Genomic DNA, 8840 nt, shown 5'->3' with positions numbered 1-8840 from the left:
CGGCGCTGCTGCGTTGGGAAGACCGTATGTTACACCTTTTATTGTCTTGTGTTAAGTGCCCCCCCCCCCCCCCCCCCCCCAAAAAAATAGAAGAACCCTCAACAACAACTAAAATAAATAAAATAAAACTAAGTTGAAACAAAAACAATTAATGACATAATATTTTTCCAACAATATTTTATTTGATTTATATTTAACTTTTGAAGGGCTTGTTTAAGGTGTCAGGAATTTCGCAACCCCAGTGTGGTGTTATCAATTTTTGCGCAATATTTCAGCCCAGGTCTGATGAATACAGAGATTCGATGTCGTCATTCCTTCGATCTAATTGGATAATTTGAATCAACAATGTTAGACGACCGTGGGGTATATTGGCATCATTATTGCATTATCATGCGCATAGCAGGTGTCTTGAGCTCCAAAAACCCAAAATGTCATTCGACAAAGTCGGGGTTGCTCGGTTCTGTACAAAATCCTGATCGAAATTCTTCAGATCTTCTCGGACCTGAAAGGGAATTCTGCAGGGAGCGCGAGAGCTACAATGTGAAATTGGATATTTGGAAGCAGCAGCAGCAGCAGCAGCAGCAACAGCAGCAGCAGGGAGGAAGAGCCAATACTGAGTGCGCACCGATGGGTAGCTGTACCCTCTGGTGTGCAGACATCAAAAGGAGCAACCCGGTCTGACACACACACACACACACACAAACCCGGTGGGGAAGAAGACGTGAAATGACAAGACTGAAGTTACAAAGAGATTTTTGTTCGACACAAGAGGGGGAGTTCATTCAGCTCCAGCGACAGAGCTCCAGCGACAGAGCTCCGTCTCCGCGTTGTGTCGGTGTCCAGGGGCTGATCGTCCGGACCGGTGCGCTTTACGCGCATCTTTTCCCGGAATGTCCATCCCGCTAACAGTAGGTTTTTCACGCCTTCATAAATCACAAATAGGTTACTGCGATTTTAGCCACTGGCAGACAATTCAGTATTTGGTCCCACGTGAAGTTGAAGAGAGAGAATAGGCTCTAATGCAATCATTTCATTTGTTAACTGATCATGGAAATCATATAGAGGCTGTAATGCTCCTTTTGGGACTTTGGCTTATAAAGTACAATAGGCCATTATATCATTATAATTATACGACACAAAGAGAACAGTAGCCCATTAACTGTATAGGCTATATAGCCTATATCCAAAATTTATATCTATTATGTTATAGGCAAACATTTTTGCTGCTGTGAAGAATAGGGTCTTTTTAAAAAGAAAACAGTTTAGTCTTTGTGTGTGTGTGTGTGTGTGTGTGTGTGTGTGTGTGTGTGTGTGTGTCTGTTTATGGAGGGGAGGGGGAGTCTTGCCACCAGAATCTGAGGAGACATTAAATCTCCGGGCCAGTGTAAGTGCACAGACACTGATGGAGGAAGCTTAAGTATGAGGGATTGCTCCTCACTTTGTCCGCGAGTAAACCTTTACTTTATCAGGAGCTGCCAGGCAGACACACGACTGAAATGGCCAAGCGGTGTGTGTAGTCTGCGGATAAACGGATTTTCCCTTTCTACTCCGGACTAAATTGACTCGCGATCCCGGGGTACAGTCAGGCAGAGGGACTGACAGAGTGGCAGGAGAGCAGGGAGAGAGGCTGATATGGCACGACCACATCCTCATCCCGTCTTTACATGCTGGAATAAAAAAAGGACCAGCATTGAAAGGTAGGCTGCTTCCCTTTTACCGATTCTGAGTTCTGAGACAATAAAGTGGAATGAATGAGTGTTTTAACTGTGATGAGCCAGACACCTTCATGATCAAAGACTTGTATAATACTTCTCCACTGATCTGCACAGTTATAAATTAACCTCATTTTCTTGCAGGGCACAGGAAAGCAGGAGCCCATCATGGAGATCAATCACGTAACACCCAGGCAGTATCGGCTTGTTAGTAAATCTTTTGAAGTGTGCCTGGAAGTGTGAGGACATCTATTTCCATACTGTAACTTTAGACATTTAACAGACGCTTTGCACACTTGTGCACATTTTTTTGGAATCACCTTTCCCAGCATAGGAAATTAAAAACCCTCAAACCGTCTGATGAGCGTGGTGCTCTGCTGACTCATAGATGATGAAACCCGCAGCCCTGACGGTATTAATGCACAGCTCATTGAGCAGCATATAAGACCACGTCTGTCTCTACTGCGCTGTGGTGAGACGTGTCCCGCGGTAGCAGGACTCTTGGTTCACCTTTTGGAGCTGAGACAACCCAGAGTGTCCTGTCAGCGTCTGACGGGAAAAGCCAATCCCAGCAGCAGCAGCTTCCATTGAGCCAGCGATCACTTCTGAAACGCAACACCAACTCCAATAGTGCTGAGACCACTCAGGAGAAAAGGCACAATGTGCTTGTGCTGCTGGGTGTGTGTGTGTGTGTGCGCGCGCGCTCTTAAGTGCATGCACATGTCTGATTACAGTCAGATGTGTCTTTTGTGTGTCGTTGTGACAAATTCCCGCAGTCGTGGAGCTATAAAAACTCTGGGGGCCACACTTCGATCAGTATTCTCCTGCGCACTGATGAGTTAACGGCAGATTTGCATTTGTCTGTGGCTGTTATCTCCGGCCATCTTCCCGCAGAACGCCCTGACTTTACACATCTCCGGCACGAACATTGCTGATGTCAACAGTCTATATTCTGTAATGAGTGTAATTATCCACTTGAATTAATAATTAATGGGTTGCAATATAAGGTCAAAGACGGTTTTATGCTGTGTGCTGATAACTGGCTGCCTTTGTTTTAGTCTTTTGTGCATAAAACATCTTGCTCACCCTAAGCTTCGATATGCTTGTTAATGCTTGTATGTCCGCTTTTGCCAGAACCGTGTTTCTCACTACTCTCTTTTGGAAGCGTGTCTCTTTTCGATGCATAATTTCAGAGAGTAAGTACTCTTCAAGCGCCCGGGAGGTTGTGATTCATTTATCACATTCATTCTTCGAATTACAGCGAGGGATGAATAGTGCGATGCAGGAACACAGAGTAAAGGAAAACCAAGGTCACAGCATCACTTGCTCAAAAACAAATTTTTGCCCGTGTGCAGATTGGAGGTTGTCTTCACCGCAGCGGGAATTATCACAAACTCATAAACAATGCTTCAAGGACAGCAGCTCTCACCTTCTTCTACGTCATTGAAGTCAGTCGTCTCACGGCTTTGCTTATTTCCCCAAGCTACACCGCGGGAGGAATAGAATTTAACATTTGAAGTGATTACACCCTCCATGGAGATTATTTGTGAAGGGCTGAGTCACTCAACTGTTTACTGGAAGCAGCACATGCACAGGCCAAGAGTTTTTCTCTCTTGCGCTCCTCTCAACAAATCCTTCTCAGATTGTACTGTGCTCCTTGATGGATGATCTGGTTATTCGACCTTGTTACATATTTTTTCATTCAACACAAGTTATTTTTTTTAAAACAGCGCTCTTGAGCAAAAATATTTATAAATCTCAGTTTCGCAGTCCAATTTTAGATGTGTCTCCGAACAAGGCAGGAGTGTGCACATGTGTGTGGGTGTGTGCCTGTGTGCACAGTTGCATGTGGACATACTGTACGCACTGTATATGCCCTTGGCTGGTGCGTGCACTTTCCAAGGAGAGCTGCTGGTACCGACTCCTTTTCTGCACCGTGCATAATCAGATTAAGTAGAACAAACATGTTAGGTCTCACAAACAGTGTTTTTTTGGATCAGGACGATCCCGGCATCCAGAGCCCAAGAGAACAGTGGCTCATTCACGAGACACCAAGGCAAAGGACCCAGTGGAGGGACTGAGGTCTCTGCCAAAGCTTTTGTATCCCTGGAGAATAACCAGGAGAGGAGGCGTGAGGAATAGTAAAGCCTATTTCCAGTATATGCTGTTCATAATAAAATCATAGAGGGTTAGTGTTCAAAGACTTGTCCTAAAAAGCACCGGAAGCCTTCATAGGTGTACATAACTTTCACAAAAGTAAAAGTAAATAAATGTTAACATTTAAGTCTAAGACCATGGTATATAATTGTACAAACATATGCAAATGGATGCATGCCCATTTCCACATGAAGTTTTTTACTCTCATGGATGTTACATGCTGGACCCAGTGATGCCTTTTGCCTGATGTGTGAGGGAAACGAAACAGGCATGAGAACTTTGATGTCTGTATTTTTTAACGCCTAGGCCTCATTATAAACGAGTAGATACAGCAATGCTACGAATGAACATAAACTGCACAAAAAGTAGGGGCACGATAGAGGCACAGGCAATTTGTAAATATGGGGATCTGATACGCTGATTATCTTTTGTTTGAACCAACCAATCATGGTTTCTTATCCTCATGATTTGCCAGCCGACTAAAATTCAGCCTCCACATCACACACTAATCAGAGAAGTCACACCACCGTTACAGCTGGAACAATGCACCATTGTCACACTGTCTATTGTGTGGATCTTTGAATGGGGGAGGATCTTTTCAAATGATAAGGTTTTGGTAAATGGATGCGTGGCACGTATCCATAACCCTGTGTGTGATCATTGTCCACATTAAAGAGAATAAGAGGGACTTATTATCCAGCATCAATACTTCAATTACAAGTCCCATTAATTGTGCACTGCATCCGCGGCATTTTCTTCTGGCAAAGTCATTTCGGCTCTGTCAAAACCCATCGTGGCTGTCGTGATGGAAGGCAATTCACATAAACGATTAAATTTAGAATCTAGGTGGCCTCTTTGTCGCCACAGCCAAGTTGCCTTGAGCAGTTTCCAGTAGTATGCCATCCATTATAAAACACAGTTTTTGTCAAATGTCCTAAATCAAGGCAGCGATGCACGGTGACTTTAATTATAAAAGGAGCCAACGTTTGGTAATGTGTCGTGCACAATGTAGAGGATCAGCTATTCCTGCAGCATGCTTCAGAAGGATCATTCCCAAGTGGATCATGTCCCCCATTGACATCAAAATACTTCACCCTGACCCAAAACCTGTTCAAAAACTGTTTTCCATTGCCCTTATATTATTCAATGATTATTGTTAGAGGGGATTTCATTGATCCATGAGGCACAAATTAATGTCAATAGTCTTTAAAAATAAATGCTGCCGTGCTTTGGGAAATCATATGCTAATTATATAATTTATATAAATAGATCTATGAATTATGCGATCCCCTCATTTAGAAAAAACTCATTTTGAGAAAACAGCCTTTAAAGATATGTATTTGAAGTGAAATCTACAGATGCAGATTAACAAAGTGCGGTAGAATAAACCTAATTGTGTATTTATGGATGTTTTCGTTCCACTAGTCTGAAAGACGACATGGTATGGAAGCATCACAGCTAAAAATCTCTAAATTGACCAGTGAATGAAAAAACAATGTTTTTCCCTTCAGTGTCTCACCATTAATTGAATCATGCCCCTGGCTATCCTACTCCTTTCCTTTTTTTGCTTGCTTCGTCCTTCAGTTCCTTTCATCTGTCCTCCGAGTTCATATCCCTGTAGTCTCAAATCTAGGTTGGACCCATTTTAATACAAGGAACTGGGCAACAGAGAGACACTCGTGTAATTGCCTAACCGCACTGCATCCCAAAAGCAGGAGTCTGGTTTAACCAGAGAGGCTGATGTAAGCATCTTTTGAAAAAAAGAGCTTGGGTACTGAAGAATGAACCTGACAGGAATACACCACAACAGAAAAGTTGTGTAAATGTCACAGGGGGGGAAAAAAAGTGACTGTTGATTATTTTTGTTGTTTTGCCCTCTGATGTTCCTTCTTCAGATAAGAGGATGTGCCTGTGAAACCAATGACATTTTCAGACCTTTGTTTGTGATACACAAAGCTTCGAGGTCACTCAGCTTTGACCTTTTAATGCCCGTTACATTGCAGTCTCCCCAAGGGACCAGTAGAAAATGAGGTAGAATATCAGAGGCTTGAAATCAGTTTGGGAATTGATTGCACACACTTCTACTTCTTCCCCAACCAGTGTTTATTCTTTTTAATGTGCAATGCAAAACTTTGATAATGATTACATTTATTGCCAATGGCATTTCCCAATTCCACCCCAGGACCTCTATATAAGGACATTGCAGTGTATCTTTTTCTGTAGACCCGTGGCACTAGTAGTCATTAACCTTCTGGTTAGGCAATTTGGGCCAGAGGAGGTTTTTCTCTGGACGTGGAACAGGATAGGTATGAGATGTAGCTGGGTAAGCCATCCCCCTGCTTCCCAAAGTGAGGAAGACTGTTTTAATTGGCCAAGTGATGAATGTGATGCCTATGGATGGGCATCACCCTTTTGTGGCTCTCTTTCTCACTCTCTTTCACTCTCCATTAGTATTTTCCTTCATTCTATTACCATACTTCGTTTTCCTCCATGCTCATCTCATTCTCCGGTCCTGCCACTATTTGTCACGGTCTTCCTTTCGTTTTGTCCCATCCGTTCCCTCTGTCTCTCCCACAGAACCTATTGTAATTGACTTTATCTCCCCCCCCCCTGTTTCCTTCCTCCCTGTCTCCCTGTATTCCTCCTTACAGTGGATAAGCTGTTGATGGCCCGAGCTGGAGGTGACCTTTTGTCTGGGCCACGGGCTGCAACACAGGACATGGGTCCTGCCTCTGCTCCCCGCTCGTGTCTTGTGTTGCAGCCAGTGGAGCTGCCTGTCCGTGTCTCTCTGCCGATCTGTCTGCCCTTCGCTGATGGACTGATCTCCCAGAACAGATGGATCCCACCAACCGCGGACCCGCTGACCCTGCTCCTCACTTCACATCAGGCTTGTGCCTCATCACTGTCATTTTTCAGTGCAGTTGTCAAAATCAATATATCGTCCCCTCTTACACTTTAAAGGCAATGAAGTGCTTTAGAGAAAAGGCTACTCCTGTTGTATCTGTAACGATAACAGCGGGATTCAAGGATTCTTTGTTTTAATGGGTTATGCTCGGTGTCCCCGAGTTTACATTCAATACTTGTTTCAGGTCAGGGCTTGTCGAGCGTATAGCTGCAGCCTCTAGTGAACGACTCCCTGATGACATTTGCACTGTGACATTTAAAGCAAAGTTAGCACCATTGCGGATTACCATTCAGTCGAAACCGCACACACAAGGCAAGCCAAATAGGTTTTTTAATGAGCCTTGTCTTGCAACAAATGAAGCAGCACTTCTGACTTTCCCAGGGAGCAAACATCATCGTGAAGCAATAGCTCCTGACAAGGTCAACAACGATGTACCTCTGGGTGGAGGCGGGCGGGTGCAGGAGAGACGTGCACTGGCTGTCTGAACCCATTTAAATGCTTCATTGTCTTCGCCCCAGGTTGCAAAGAACAGCGGCGATGAAGAGGTTCAGGGAGTCACATGAGATTGTCTCTGTCCGTGTTCACGTCTCAATAACAAGAGGAGAGATGAGGGAAGTAGTGGGATTGCAGGAGAGGAGATGATTAAGACGCTAGTGGATGTGACCGCTCGCCCTGCATTGTCACTCCAATGTCTCAGAATTGGTCCGTGATCAACATGTATGGGGGGGAGTGCTTGTTTTGTTTGTGTGGATCTCTGTGATAATGGAGTGTGTGTGTGTGTGTGTGTGTGTGTGTGTGTGTGTGTGTGTGTGTGTGTGTGTGTGCGCGTGTTCTCGTGTAGAGAAAATGAAGCTACTCTCGGACAGGGGTGTCACTTGATTGGAATGTAAATCCATGTGCGGACGCTTGCTGTTTTCAATCTCCCCCTACCCGGACTGTTTACCAGAGGGATTGAAAGGAGCCAGTGTTGTGAATGCTGTGTGAGGTGATGTTGGCTGGCTGTGTTTACCCCATGTTGGTGCAGATGTCTCAGAAACAATATTTACCATTATACAGCCCCGAGCGCTGCCAAATGCTTGTCACATACCTCCTGTTATGTTGCCCTGACCCGATTTTTAAGGCTTAAAAATGAAATAAGTGGAATGACTCTGAAAACAGCAGGTTACTATTGGTGCAGGCTACATCTGTTTGTGGGCCCCGCAGGCTTAACTGAGCCGACTGTTTTTGGTTTGAACCCATAAATTAAGCTGTTTTCAGACATGTCACACGGTAAATTGTGTCAGGGGTAAGTTCCGGAGTTTTGTGGTCCAGATATGAGTAATGCAACAGGAGATTGTCCGCGTCAGACCTGTTCAGAACAGCAGGAACATTTTTGGACCTTTCAAGTTCAGGTTCAGGTTCAGGTTAGTTTATTTGTACCCGTAGATAAATTTGCTGCGCAGTTAAAAAGTGCAGGGCATCCATGACACACAGTTTCAGGCAACACAGACAACATGCAATCGGACAATAAATAACTATTCTAAAAAAAATTCTAAAACCCCTGAATGAATAAATAATACATACACCAATACAGGCTCCAGAAAAGATTTCAGATTCAGGTGAGGGGTGGCACTGGGGTAGAGCACCCACTCGCTCACGTAAAACTTTCTAGAGATTTTCCTGTTGCATTCTCACATGGGCTAAAGTTCTTGAGCAACTTTCACTTTCTTGCGAACAGACCCTCTGGAGATGTAAGGAAAATGTCTGGACTTGATTGCATGTCTGAATGCAGCTTATGGTGAATATGTAGCTTAGCTTTGCACAAATAGAACAGCAAGCCTAGTTCTGCCCAAAGGTAACAGAGTCCATTGGCCACAAGTTTTAGAACTGTGTCATATTTACAGGGCTGAAGTGTTTCGTGGATTCTTATTAACTTGAGAGTAATATCTCTCGGCTGGTAGGAGAATATTGTTACATTTAGACAGAGCCCGGGTCGCTGTTTCCCCCTGTTCCCAGTCCTATACTAAAAATGGTGGAATTATCCCTTTAATTAAATGGTAATAAAATGACACTTTGTCTGCCTCCAC

The 8840-nt window shown here is 44.1% G+C and overlaps 1 long non-coding RNA gene across 1 annotated transcript; it reads left to right on the top strand.

Annotated features, from left to right (window-relative positions):
• Positions 1-153: 153 nt before the first annotated feature.
• LOC118292171 lies at positions 154-2788 on the top strand. Its single transcript, XR_007030327.1, has 3 exons — positions 154-908; positions 1470-1697; positions 1857-2788. It is a non-coding gene; the product is annotated as an uncharacterized LOC118292171 (long non-coding RNA).
• Positions 2789-8840: the final 6052 nt, after the last annotated feature.

This window comes from Scophthalmus maximus, chromosome 22 (assembly GCF_022379125.1).
Source record: "Scophthalmus maximus strain ysfricsl-2021 chromosome 22, ASM2237912v1, whole genome shotgun sequence".
Taxonomy (NCBI): domain Eukaryota; kingdom Metazoa; phylum Chordata; class Actinopteri; order Pleuronectiformes; family Scophthalmidae; genus Scophthalmus; species Scophthalmus maximus.
Note: the sequence above shows the minus strand (reverse complement) of the source record. Positions and strands in the feature narration are given on the sequence as shown.